The sequence below is a fragment of the Nomia melanderi genome, chromosome 6 (assembly GCF_051020985.1).
Source record: "Nomia melanderi isolate GNS246 chromosome 6, iyNomMela1, whole genome shotgun sequence".
Taxonomy (NCBI): Eukaryota; Metazoa; Arthropoda; class Insecta; order Hymenoptera; family Halictidae; genus Nomia; species Nomia melanderi.
The window spans coordinates 17870982-17885583 of record NC_135004.1 but is presented as its reverse complement, the minus strand read 5'-3'; the positions used below and the strand labels follow the sequence as shown (position 1 = coordinate 17885583).

Here is a 14602-nt window from a genome sequence, read left to right as displayed (position 1 = left end):
CGAACCGCCATCTCCGAGACCCATCGGATTTCCCCGTGTTCCCCGTCCGTTACGTCGGACGCTCGCGCCGCGTCAGTCGAAAGCAATTTCGCCGTTCAAATATTTCCTAAGCTCGCCACTTCGAACGTCCATCCTTCCGATTGATGGATCGTCTTTGCTCTCTTCGATCGGCTCCGTCTCGAGTGAACCGAATTATGATTCTCCCTGGGAACGCCGCAATCGAACGACCAACAAAAGGAATCCCAACAAATTCCATTCTTCGCTAGACGATCGATCGATAGAATTCCCAATATCAAATTTAAAACCGTCGTTGACCAGTTAACTGTGTTCGAGAAGTATACAAGTCAACGTGAAAGCCAAAATAATACAAACTGCCCCAGCAATGAACGTTTTACTCCTCGATTCTTATGGTTTTATTTTACCGTACACATAACTGCGTCTATACCGCGCTCGTTGCTGTAAACTCGCCATTAGCCGAGTTCGTTACACGCCGTACAAGGGATTTTGAGAACCGAATTCCTCGGTTAACTGGTTAACGCGGCGATTACCCGAAGAACAGCGTGCAACGGTTAACGAGGTAATGGATCGCGTTCCCGTCGTTGACTCAGCGCGACAGCGGCGAGATTGCGGGGCCATGGATCGCGGGCGAGGACGACGGAGAACGGCGCTGGCGGTACGACAGCGATAAAAGAGGAGAACAAGCGTGGACAAGTATTACAATGTCGGTTATGCTCGGTGTTACAGCGGCGGCGGGGCGGCTCGTACACACGAGCGGAACTTTTACATAATGCGACGGGGCCGCTCGCAACAGGCGGGTTCAGCCTTCGCCGGAGGAGAGAGGAGGCGGGACAGGCTGCCAGGAACGGTAGGTGGGTGAGTGGGTGACTAGGTAGGTGCGCGCGATCTGGAAGAGTCGATTTCTATTCTTCGCGGCAGCCTCATCGGCCGGTCGTTCGCCGATCGCCATAGGGATCCGCGGCCGATCGAGGTCGGGCCAGTTGCTCTCTTAGAAACCTTGAATCTTCAGCTGCAAAACTGAAACTGTGTGCTTTGATTTGCTAGATAAGAGCGTTTCATAAGAGTATTACGGGTTAAGGGATAAAATCGGGATTTAGGTATGTACGGCGATCGGTACCGAGTTGTGATTAGACAGTTGCTAAAGATAGGAATGATACCTGTATGATGATAGGGCTGTTTCAGTTTGGAAACTGGATTATGCTTTTCTATTTTTGTATGAGGAAGTAGGTAATAACAAAAATATATAATTAGGAGGAAAGGCTGGCACTTTTAATACATTGAACCCTTAACCCCTTGGCCTACGATCTCTTTCTCAACTCTGATCGATACGGCTACTTTGTCACTAATAATTTATAGGGAAAAGAGAAAAACTCTAAGCATATGTTATGCCTATTTCCTTTTAAGTATAATAGTTGAATACATAGGAATGTTTACTTTGAAGTCGAATGAACTGAGTAATATATATTTGTTGAATCACGTTGAAAATCTTCAGCACGAGTCTGACTCGTTGTTCAATTCAATTATTCGTTCGCAACTCTACATTCTAGACACGAAACTTTGACGTCGTCACACGCCGACAGCCGTCCTCGAAGGGTTAAGAATAAACTAAACGCGAGCCACGCGAAGCGCAGAAAACCCGACCGCCGCTCGACGCGTTAATGGCGGCGTTCCCTAGCGAATCCGTTCCCAGAAACGAGCGCGTCGGGCACGGGATTCTCGAGCCACCCGGTATGTCGAGGTTGAGCGAAACAAAGTGGCCCCGTTACGCGGACACGGCTTTCCTGACGCCCAGCAACGGAACGGCTAATTACCTAGTGCGTCGACTCGTTCGTTTTGCCTGGAAACCGATCCGCAAATACGACGAGTAGCGGAGCACGCGTCTCAAGTACGAATTGCCGGCTTCTCGGTAGCCGAGACAAGATCAGGTGCAGGCAGGATCACGCGTAAGCCCCGTTGATGTAAGACCGGGAACGGGTCTACGCCGGGTTAATTGCGTAAGGTGAAATTTCGCCGGAAGGTACATCTCCCCGCGTTCGCTCTCGATTCCGCCTCGGCCTGCCCGAGCGAGCGAGCGAGCTGCGAGCCGCTCCGCCACGAAAACCACGACCGCGATGTATCCAGCCGGGTATCCGTTCCGCGATACGGCTTCCTCCACGCGCCGCCGCGCCGCGTAACCGCTCCATCGCGCGCCGTTATCAATTTTCTCCGACGCCGCGCGTACGTGTCCGTTTCCTCACGCATCGACGTGCTCCCGCCTTCCGCAGTCGATTTTTTCCGTCGATCGCCGACGTTCGATCGACGGCTGAAACGAGTCTATCGCTGGGAAACTAGTTCCTCGATCGCCCCCAGTAAGTTCCTTCGCGCGATCGGCTCGCGTGCGCCTTTCGCACTCGACGCGTTTCCTATGGATCTTTTCTGCGTTTCGGCAGTGTGAAGAGAGTGAATGTTGAGGCAGAACTATTTTCGTACTGTTTTATAGGGGTATTTTAGGAATTACACCCTTACGGATGAATATTCTTCGCAGTATGCCAAACCTTTGGTAAATAAAGCCGAATCATCGAATGCTTAGATCGTAGAAATAGAATCTGTACACTGATCTTTCGCTGTTTCACTGCTTGAATCATTCGTTTACGATCTACTATTCCAAATATGACAGTTCGATGTCTAAATATTGACACTTGTGCTCAAAGGGTGAATTCAATGGAATACTTTCGCTTTTCTCTTCGACTCAGCTGAGTGTAGCATTAACCGTCCAACCAACTGGAATTTTAGCTTCCTCGGTCCGCACGTCGTCGCGCCGAATGCGGGGATATTTCAGATAGGAGATAGAAAAATTCGACGGGTAATATTCGAAGGAAAATTGTCGTGCAGGGACCGAAGGCCGTAACTTCCGAGGCGAAAGGGACGCGGGAAACGAAGAGGAGCGTGAATCGTTGGACAGGAAACACGAGGAGACGTTGGTTTTCGCGGTGCTCGCCCGGCCCTCGCTCGTTTTCCCTTTCCATCGGCGAGCCAGACTTCCCCACGGCGTGTAATTGGGAAGTTCCCCGGAGAATCGATCGATCGATACCACGACGTCGTCGCCAGCATCCTGTGTGCGGAACCTTGGAATTCCGCGGATTCCTGCGGTACCGTTCGGCGCACCCTGCGTACGCAGGAGCTTCTTTCGACAGTGTGCAGGACTCTCCCGGGATCAGCGGCGTAGGAAGAACCCTCGGCGGTCTGGGTTTTATACGGTTGCTCGACCGAGTGCGGCGAGCTCGCCGAGTTTCGTTCGAAACCGACGCGTTGCTAATTTTCTGGAATTTTTCCGGAATCTTTCTCATACTTCGATAAGAGGCATGCGTCCTAGATCATTACGTACGCAGAAAAGTTCGCGTTGCCGACCGATATCTATTATTACTAGGTACACAGCATCTATAACCGTGCACCGAATAATAACAATATTTATACGGCAAACCATACCGTGCAGTATTCGTTATCGAGAGCCCACGCGATAGCCGATGCCGATGAATGCGCGGAATTCGAGAGCGAGCACATCGCGGGCAAATATTAGCTCAGCCCGAACCAGTGGCGGCAAGGATTAGGTGCCAGGACGAAAGTTTCCACCGTGCGTTGAATCAAAGGAAACGATGGAAGTTACCGAATACGAACCAGGGAATATTACTATAATTTCGAACCGAACCGCGAGTTTTGTAGCTCCCGATTTTCCAGAGATCGGTGCAGATATTCGGAGAAGTCCAATAAACTCCCAAATAAAATTTCCATTGCACCTCCAATTTATCCAATCACGAGAACAGAGATTTATTCTAGCCCGTTTAACGTCTTTATTTCGGGACGTCCAATTCCAGAGCTACGCCGAAACTCGGCCAATTCCATCGTCCCTTGATCTTCCAACTCCGTGAACTCCGGCCCGTCCCGAACTTTCAGCCGGCGAGTTACCGGAAACTTCTGAAAAAGCCTCTGTCGACTTTTACGAGTTCGCCGGTCGGTAGCCAGGAGCTATATTCCCGACGCGACAGGAGACAACGGTAACATATTCGATCATAACGACTTCTGGCGCTCCGCGTTTCGACGTCGCGGAGCGTCGTCCGCGCAGAAGGCAACGAGCAAAAGTCGAGGAGCGGGGAAGGGAGGGAAACGAGAAGAAGCGGAGGAGCGAGGGAGCCGAACGGTCAAAGTTACAGGACGATATATCGCGTCCTGGCCAGCATCGATCGCCACCGAGCGGCCGGCCGAACAAGCGGCCCCGCGTTTCCGACTAAATATTCAGGCGCGCGCTGCCACGGAAAAATCGTTTCCATAAAATATTCATTAAGCAGATTGCATCGCGGTTCTGCGCGGAGCTCGCGTCTTGCGCCATTGAATTTAGGTAGACGCACGCTGCTCGCATCCCAGCGGGCATGCCCGCGCCCGTGCCTCGCTGCGTACACATATCTTTAATATCTCGACGACGAATCGACATTCATTAGGATGCACTGGCATTCTTTCGCCGTACGCACGACGTAGTCGTCGTCGTCGTCGTCGAGCGGGGAACGGGTTATGGTAGAATCGTCGTGGTCGTTAGTAGCGCGAGAGGATCCTCTCCGATCCGATGCGCGGATTTCATGCGTCGCGGAGGAGCTTGTTCTCGCGAGAAAACTCTGCGACTTGAAGGATGCAAGTGAAACAGGAATTCAAACGACAATGTTTCAGACAAAAATCGTAGTCCTCTTGTCAACCTGTCAACCAAGGTTCGAACGTGTAAACCACTAAATCTGACGGAAGTTGCGAGGTACACGAAGCACACGCTTGAATTTGTTTCATTGCTAAGTTCCAAGGAATGTCGTCTGTATCTCATCGGAAAGTGCTGAATATATCAGTGATCTTTCGATCGCAAAGTTACTCCGCCGGCGCAGACGTTGATGGTCGAAAAACCGGTCGTTTAGCAGGATAAGAAAACGGGTTGATCGGTTCGCGTCTTCGTTTCACATTGTACGCGTTGAAAGCTCGAGGAGCCGCGTTCGGGAGGAGTCGGCCGGCGTTTCCTGTGTGTAACGAGGGATTACGTCGGCGATAGGTCGCGTATATCCTTATTAGGCCGGGGCACTCCTCGGATGAAAATAATCCAAGTAATTAAGCTAATAACGCGTCGGACTCGAAAATAGAAATTACAATGCCGAGCGCCCTCCTCCGCTCCGGCGACGCGGCCGCCTCGCCGAAGGCTCCTCCGCAGCGCGATGCTCACGGAGAGGGATGTAGCGCCGACGCAATCAGCGAGGATCGATTGCATGGAAATAAGCGGGGCTGCATTAGCCTAATGACCGCGAGCGCGGGTGATCCGATGATCTACGGCCGCTACCCCGCCGGGGAGACGTCGCGTCGCATGGATCACGGTCGCGCGATCGCGGCCCTGGATCGTCGCAATTACGCCGGCCATTCGTCACTCGGCTCTTTGCGAATTAAAATAGGCTGGGACGGATTCCCTCTCGCGGCGGACTATCTATTAGGCGATTCGACGAGGGACATCAACACCGGTGCCCAAAATTTATGAATATTAACGATCGGATGAATTTTTCAGCCGCCCGCTGCCCCCCGGCGACCGCGGATGTAATTTGCTTCAGCTGTCGACACCTGCTCGAATGTAAGCAGCTTTAACGCTAGCTTTACGGAACACGTCAATTTGACGCATATCGAATTTCATCGAGCTTATTCGGCGAATGATACGGTCGACTCTGATTGAAGCGGTTGTACGAGTACGTATCTTAATTGTCTGTCTTTCAGTTTCCGATGTTCATGCTCCGAATGAACGAACATCAAGTTTTCTAGGAACAATAGAACTGTACAATAAACATCCGTAAAAGTATTAAGCTGCGACTATTAGCGAATTGAACAAAGATTCAGTTGAACGCGACGATACTATGTTGTAACAGTAGTATAGGTAACTTCGGAGCTTTCAAATTCCGAGTGGAAACTCGAGTCTGAGCTCGACGAACGTGTTAATTACTTCGTCCCTTAATCTTTGTCAGCGACTGTGTACCGATAGTCAACAGCCGTGACCTTCGCGAATCGCTTTCAGCGTGCACTCGCCGTGCACTTCGTAAACGACGACAAACGTGACGGAATCGACGCACGGAGCAGCCAAACGGCTGTTTACTGGGCAGAACTCGATAACTTAAAAGGTATGACCGACACGAAACAATGTTTCAGACAAAAATCGTAGTCCTCTTGTCAACCTAGCACTCGCTGTTTATTGCGCCCTGAAAATCGATGGTGTTTTCCCTTAAGAATTTCCCTTTCTCTTCACTCAGATTATCTCACAGTACGCTAAATCGCGTACGATATATTTTACAAGCTTCACGACAAGTGTCAAAAAATCGGTCCGAACGTGTTCGTTGAGCGTGTCTACCTGCGATTCCCTCGCGGAGTCCCAGAAGCGTGCGCGTAACGACGCGATTCGAGGCGCGAAGATTCGGTCCCCGGCGAGAGGCACGTAGCGGGCCGAGACGGTCGGCCACGTACGCGATAAGGTCATTTGTATCCCATGTTAAATGCATCCAGCCGTTCCCCGCGCTCTATCAAGCTAACCGGAGTAATGGCGTGGCTCGATAAAGAACGCGCTCGGCCGGGATAGAGGCGATAAAGCGAGCAACGTGCACGCCGGAGATTTAAGCGCGGCAATTAAGCAACCATCTCGGGCCGAACTCGCGTTTCCACGATACACTTGTCCCGATAGGGGATCCCCCGCGCGTCGCGGGACTCCCTCGCGTAATTGGACGAATGTATTTCGCGCCGGGACGCGCATTCTTCCCTTCGATCGCGATACCCGCGCGGCCCCGACGAGGACTCTCTTCGCGACCCGCCGACCGGGGACACCGTGAATCTCGAATCGAGAACGAATGCGACTTCGCTGAATTCCAACTTATACGACAACGGCTCGCGACTTCTCCTTAGTTATGGTCTACTTAAATATCTGCGAAATCTTGATACTGGCTCTCGTTACTCGGAAAGTGAACTCTCGTTCGGAGGAAGTCATTAACATTAGGTTTAAGGACGTTCCTTCTACACTTTCCTCTATTGTTCCTAGAAAACTGAGTTCGTATATATGTCGCGAGGTAGCTTGGAAAGTATACTATCGCGACGCGTATTCGCGTAGTTGCACGAATCAACGACTCGAACTATTAGGGAGCAATGTTTAAAACGTTCAGTATCAAAGCGACGAGTTCCGTGAGTCTGTTGATCCAAAGAACCTTCAGAAACCATGGCATTCATGGAAGAGAAAAGTGAACGAGAGCCAACGAATTCCCAAAAAGATAACAGTGCTACAAAATGACATGAAAAAAGCAGCGAGGAAAGTTGCAGAACGTGCAGCAGAAAGTGGCAAACCGGTCCCGCGCGTTTAGTCGCACTCGAAATTCCACGGTTCCGGCGTGTGCAGTCGGCCGCGCGAGCGAAGCCGGTGCGCGCGTAAACCGAACGGATGGGCGTTGATACGCGAACGCGGCGGCGAACGGAATCAAACGGGGAAAAGCTACGCGGCGGCAATGATATTGGCAAGTCGGAGCCACCGGGAATATTTGGCAAACAATCATCGACGCGAACGGAACGGGATGCACGCGCCCCGCCGTGTCGAAATTGATTAACAGACGACGCGATCTCGTATTGGACGGCGGCGCGAGTCTCGAGGAAACCGGGCAAAATTTCGAGCCGCTCGGCGGGACGATTTATCGCGCGCAAACGTGTCCTCTTCCCGGCGCTCGTGCACCGTTGCTCGGCCTTTTAAATCACGCGGACACGTACTACGCACTCCAGATTCGCGATTAACAGCGTCATTCATTGCGGGCCGCCGCGCCGCGCCGCGCCGCGCCACGCCGCGGTCGGCCTTCTTCGTTCATTCATTCTCGGCCGGTGACGTAACAAATATTGTCGGCCGTTTCGTTCCAGATGAAAAGCGAGCCCCGCTGAACACGCGGCTCGCTTCGCCTCGTTTCCCGCTGCGCGCCGCGGAACGTCTCGATTGTGTACACCTCGGGACGGGCTGACAGATTCTCAGAAAAATGGCTCGTCCACGGATGGAATCGGTCCTCGGGGATTAATCGATACTGGATGGGACGGGATTAGCATTTAAAGGAGTGGACGTCATCCGAGCAGTTCGTCGCCGAGGATTTAACGCCTGCCTGGCACGTCAACGCGCGCGAATGACGCGGCTTTCGGTCTGAAATTAGAATGCCATCGTGGTTGGTTCCTTTTCTTTTCGTGCGTTCGGATGGTGTGTCTTCTTTGGATTCTAATGTGTTGAACCTTTCTCTTTCTGTGACTTTTGTAGTTGTTCTTTTGTAAATATGAACTTAAAGCGGATATACGGTAAAGGTACCAGTGATTGACCTTAGTGACCATTTTTTAAGGAAACGGATAGAAAGGAGATTTTTCTTGACTCTTCTACTATTGGTGCTTTTACCTTACATCTCTGTTCATTGATTTTGAACACGTCAAACCAATAGTATCATAGAGAATTAAAAGCGAAGAAGTTGAAGAGATCATTTGGATCCTTATGGACGACTAATAGATTTGAAGCGCGTTCACCGATGGCAAAGGAGTAGTTCGATTCGCGACACGAGAGGACATGCTTCGGAAAGTCGGGTCGTTCCGAGGTAACAGCTCCAAAATCGCGACTCGAAGAACGCAGTGCACATCGGGGGTTGCGTAGGTGTGTCGCGACGCGCTTTCTCGATACGCGAGCTAAAGAAGCGAAACGTGGGGACAGGGCGGCCGCGCAGCGCGCTCGAACAATACTCGATTTATTCGTCGGAGATCGAACAGCCGCTTTCTAGTCGCATGCTTTCCAACCGGCCATTAACGCGTTGAATATCGAACGATTTCACGGAACTACGATGGCGAAGTGAAAGAAATATCATATCGAATTATTTCATCGAGAAATCTGTCGTGAGACATTTCAAAATAAATTCCTACATTTCTGCAAATGCGGCGATAGCTCTTCGAATCTCAGGAAATTGACTTTCCTAACTTTTGTAACGAATTAGAAATAGCTCGGTCTTACTGCTCGGCCTTTGCACTCCAGAGGCTCTAAGACACCAAATGACTTGACACAGCAAAACTGTGAACTTTGATATTTAATATTAAACTTTGCATAATGCATCAATGTACGAGATATTGAAAGAAAATAGTTCTCTTCCTCAATTCATGTGCGATTTCCCAATTCAATCTAAGAAAATGTCTGTATCTCATTAGAAGATATTGAATATTCCCGGTGAAAATCATCTGGAGTGCAAAGGGTTAAATTCTGAACCGTTTGCCCGCGCAACGACGAACGACGATAACACGCGTTCAGGGAATCGGTTCTTGTCCGCCGAGCGAGGTCCGTTCGTCAGGGCCAAGCGGAGAAGCCGCGCGGATCTCGGCCGATAAATTCGTCTATTTGCCGGGCCGGTCGGCGACGATTAAAGGGGGTTCCCGGATCTCGCGACGAACCGTCGAGAATTCTCGCCCGTCCACCCACAGCCGCGATATCTTCGTTTACCGAGAACACAGCGACCGATCGGGAGAAGCGGCTGACCGAGAAACGGACAGGACCGACTTCGCCGGCAGATACACGGGGAATGCAAGGACACGTCTTCCCTCTGTTCAGCGTTTCGCGAAAATGCTCGCGGACGAGCGGAATGTTCCGTCCGCGTCGTACAATGAATCTCGAACAATCGTGGGTGCAACTAGATCGTGAATCCGCGGGCGATCCTCGATTTCCGTGGGTTACTTTCGTGAAAACCGGATCGAGGGAGAAATTTCTTTGAGGAATTCCTGGTGTAAAAGTGAGATACACTATCACTGATTAGTAAGGTTTAAGCAAATTTGAGATAAAACGTAGATATTTAGAAGACTAACTCGCAAAGGGATGATTCAATTACTCGAACAGCAAGAGATCAGTACGTAGTTTCATTGTTTTTCAATTATTTAAGCAACCGATGTATAATTTCTAATTTCCAACGCGTAAACGAACGAATATCTACACTGTCTTGCATTTTACAAACCGGATTAACAGAAGTAATCGCTGTAGCGCGTTAGTGGTCTAATTTCGAGGAAAAACGAAATCGTTCGAGTTCGATCGGTATCCGAGAGCGTCGACGTTCTAACCCGTTTTAGAAAACGGAAACACTGTTGGAAATTGATTGGTTAAGAACCACTGAAATCCCCTGTTCGAACAAACAAGCCTATACGAAGATAACAGGATCCATTATAGGATCAAGATCCAATTCACGGTGACGTGTCATGCGTGTAATCCATATGCTCCCGAGCGTTCCGTCCGCTTCCCGGCTTCGTTAACCCGCGAACCGGTTGATTTTTCACTCGCGAAGATTTACAAAGTAATAAATATGAATACGGTATTATTTTATATTAAGCCGTATTATTAATACTGGTAAGAGCGGAATCAAATTCCCCATATAAATATGTACTTCCTGACAAACAGGTCATTCTGCGGCTCGGATCCCTCTGGTTCTCCGGCCGGCTTATATCATGCGTCATGTTTCTAGCCTTACCTCATTTAGATAATCCAATTTACAACCCGAAGAATCCCTGGTAAGAGGGCCCTGAGCTCTCAGGAACAGGACACCATGCTAAAGGGACCTAGGAGAAAAACGAAACGTTCAGTATCGCTGTGTCTAAAGCGGAGCCTACTAATTATAAGTGGCGTCTTATCGGCGAGTCTACCAGCTGGATCGGACGATAATAACATCAACATGCAGGTTACTCGTATATTAACAATAGTCGACGATTATATTCGTAGCTTCGCGAAATAATTGAAACTTTCGAGCAACTTCGAAAGATCACGTCTTACCGTGCGACACACGTTATCGAATATTAAAGTCTCGAATTTAATAAAGTATCATTAATAAAGTATCAAAGTTATCAAATATACTCTCGTGTTATGCGAACAAAGTTTCCAAACATCTTTCATTACGAAGTTTCGAGCAACCATAACCGTCGGGATACAATTATTTTAATCTGATACAAGTGTTATACGTCGGTTACCCATGAAAACGTAACACAGTTGTATCGATGACACCATCGAAAAAGGACCGCCAGCCACTCCGTCCCCGAGTAGCGTGAAAAATCAGATCACGTCTCGGGTGAGAATAATGTAACGCGAATAATAACACTGGCATGATCGCGTGCGAGGGAAAAACGGACGGGCGGGGGAGAGGAGAGGAGATAAGGCTCGGAAATCGTGGCGCGTTTTCACGGCGCTTATCGACTCGCGCAAAAAGAGCGTTCCCCGGCGAGCAAGATTCGCAGCGCGTCTCGTGGTGTCGGGGCAGATACGCCCGGCGACGAGACGGCTCCATCGTTCCGGCCGCTTTATAAATCGAGAACCGTGTCGATCGCTTCGCGTGAAACGAGCGAGCGATCGAGCAATCTCCGAGCACGCCTCGCCACGGATCGGTCGAAATCCGTATCCCCGTCGCCGTTGATCAGCGCTGATGGACCATCGAATCTCGGTATCCCAAGTGATTCGAAGCGGCTGGATACCGTGAATGTTCGAGATACATCGGATATGATTCGAATCTATAATGGGTTTGAAAGAGTCTTAGTAAGTTCTGAGCCTTGAGTGATTCGCTGGAACTAGAGAGTGTTGAAAATTTTTGAAAACCTTGGTGGTTTTGAATGGCGTTGAATGTCTTGAGAGTCTTGGTAGTTTTGAATAGTCTTGAATGTCTTGAAAGTTTTGAAAGCCTTGGTGGTTTTGAATAGTCTTGAAAGTCTTGAAAGCCTTGGTAGTTTTGAATAGTCTTGAATGTCTTGAAAGTCTTGAAAGCCTTGGTAGTTTCGAATAATCTTGAATGTCTTAAAAATCTTGGTAGTTTTGAATAATGTTGAATGTCTCGAAAGCCTTGGTAGTTCCGAATGCTCTCGAAGTCCTTGAGACCTCCTAAAACTCTCGAAAGTCTTCGAATCGTATTCGAACGACATTCAAGGCGAGTCGAATATCCCGCGACTTGTTCAGATTCGCAGCGATTCGCACCGCTTCAGTGTCCATCACTACCGGCTAGACTCTTCCTCCGCCTCTCCCTCGAACGAAGAATCCGCCCGGCGTGACGGATCGGCCGCGTCAGCGCGGCGATTCGCGGCGATCCGTCCTCGATATTCCGCGAGTTTTTTGTCCGCGGCGAGAGAGGGACGGGCACGGAGCTATTATTCACGGGAATTTATTAATACACCGCGTGTAACTCGAATTCGACGGTGCTATTAATTTTCTGGACCGCGTGCAGGGAAAACAGGGGGGGTGGAAACCTCGGAGGAGAGTTGTCGGCCGCGAAAATTGACTGGCATCGCGTTAATCCTGTCCGTATCCGTCGAGTACGCCTTCCCGATCGTCGGATCTATCGCGGGGATCGACAGGGCGAGCGAGAACGGCCCCGGCACGAGAAATCGCCGCTCGTAAATCACCGAGTCACCCCGTGCCTGCCTTCCTTGCCTGCTCGCTCGCCTGCCTTGCCTGTCTCGCCTGCTTTGCCTGCCTTCCCTGCTCGCGGTACGTGCGCGCGTGAGTTCCGCGCGCAAACATTCGCGTTTTTTCTCCCCCGGTGCGTGCACGCGCGAACTCCGCGGAAAACACGAGGGTGCAGTGGCGTACCGTCCCTGAAACCGTCGCCTCGCGACGACGATACAGCGGAACGTCGATCGTCCGGAATATCCAGATTCGTCCCGACAATCGATTCTTCGGACAGCCGGAAGTACATCGGAAAACACGAACGACGACGGAAAGATCGGCGTCCCAAAATATAAACGTTGTCGCGTAGTCTCGAGCCGTGACTCATCGAGCTCCGATACTACCTAGGTAAACGCGAGGAAATTGCAGCACGTGTCACGCATCGATTACCCACGTGATCGTGCGCCGGAGAGATAAATGCCGGCGCCAATGCGTGAGCGACAAGGGCTGAAGGCCGCGGGGAGGTGAACAGGGGAGCCGGCCGGCCGGCCGGCAGGCAGGCAGTTATCCTGTAGGAAACGAATAAATTAGAGGTGGCTTATCAACGAGTCCTTGATAGGCGTGCGCGCCGCGCCGGGTCGACCCGGTCGGCCGCGGCCGAGGGGATGGACGTGTTCTCCGCGAGAAAAGGGGACAGCGCGCTGGGACGTGTTAATCGAACGGCCGTGGATTTATGGCCACCGGGAGCCCACGGGAAAGGTGGAAAGGAGGGACTACCCACGCTGTCTTTGCGCCAGCGACGTACGCTCCTCGTACGCGACCGATCCGAGAAGGGATAGACACGGCGAGCGAACATTTTCTGCGCCCGATGGGACGCGTGCGATCGGGGGTGCAATAACGGACATCCTCCGGCGGTCGAGAATCGATACCACGACGCGATCCCATTTGCCGATCGAATTTTAACCCTTTGCGGACGAAGGTTGCTTGAAATATACGAAACCAGCTTTAGTCGATTGCTTAAACAATAGGAGAAGTGGGAGCTGCGTGACGTGTCCTGCTGTTTGAGTGATTAAATCATTCGTTCGTGACTTTGGGAAAGTTAAATAAAGGGTTAACCTTTACGAGAAATATTTTGTCAACAGGAATGTTCGAGGTAATTAGTTTCTGTGTTGTTCCCATTCTTGTGGAATAATTTGTTCGCTGGACGAAGGTCAGGACTTTTAGGAAGACATTTTTTGGAAGCTTGGGAAATTATTGGAAAAAGTGAAACTTTTGAGGGTTTCGAGGGAAAAACATTTGTCGATGCGAATGCAATTTGATAATAGACAACAAACTTGGAAAATGCGAATTTTAGAAAGTAATGCGAATACATTCATTTTGCTTGTTTTATTAATATCTACAGTGTCCCATAATTCTACAACTTTATCCGCTGTACACGTAAATTGCTATTCATTCTATTCCGCAAAGTGTGCTAAGGGTTTCCCCGGCGCGCAAATAAACGAACGTTTGAGAAGCGAAGCGAAATGGCGTATTTTTGTAGCCTGAAAATACGGCGTTTCAAAGGGCGGGGAGTGCATCGTCAGCGGTGCGCCGCAGGGTGTGAGGACAATTTCCGTTTTCCGCGTCCAAATAGACTGTTTATATGGAAAGGACGTATCTGGGTTGAAGCTACTTGACCCCTTCTGGCGCGACGCGTAGCCAGCACCAACCTAGAATAAATGATGGGGTGAAAATGGTGAAAATAGAAAGCGCGCCCGGTAACTGGTCGAATACTCTTTTTATTCTCCTTCCCCGAAACACTGCCACTCCTCGTCGAAATGAGATTTACAAATTTATCCGGACGGCGCTGTCGGTTCGCAAACATGTTTTCATTTACAACTCCGATAATCGCTTCTCCGATCCTAATTACCTTCCGCAACAGCTGTATTTCGATTAATTTCACGGAAACACGAGCTAACGATCGTATCGAAGTAACATTCATCGATTTCCACGATAGACTACTAGAAAATTGTTCTTACAGAAACACTACTCACACACTTTCGTTCATCCGTTCAACCCTTTGCACTCAGAAGTTTTCCATTAGAAATATTGAACGTCTTCTAATGAGACAGAGAGGATATTTTGTGAAACCAACTCGACGAGAAGTCATTTTGTGAAACCAAC

The 14602-nt window shown here is 50.0% G+C and overlaps 1 protein-coding gene across 8 annotated transcripts in view; it reads right to left on the bottom strand.

The window, feature by feature from the left end:
• Prosap (SH3 and multiple ankyrin repeat domains prosap) overlaps positions 1-14602 on the bottom strand; it is a 266877-nt gene that overhangs the window by 193527 nt on the left and 58748 nt on the right. For 7 of the 8 annotated variants that reach the window (XR_012998868.1, XM_076368719.1, XM_076368725.1 and 4 more), the window contains exon 2: positions 10548-10635. The exons of the other annotated variant lie outside the window; for it this stretch is intronic. The gene's annotated coding sequence lies outside the window, so the exon portion shown is untranslated. The remainder of the gene's footprint in view (positions 1-10547; positions 10636-14602) is intronic. 8 annotated transcript variants of the gene reach the window in all.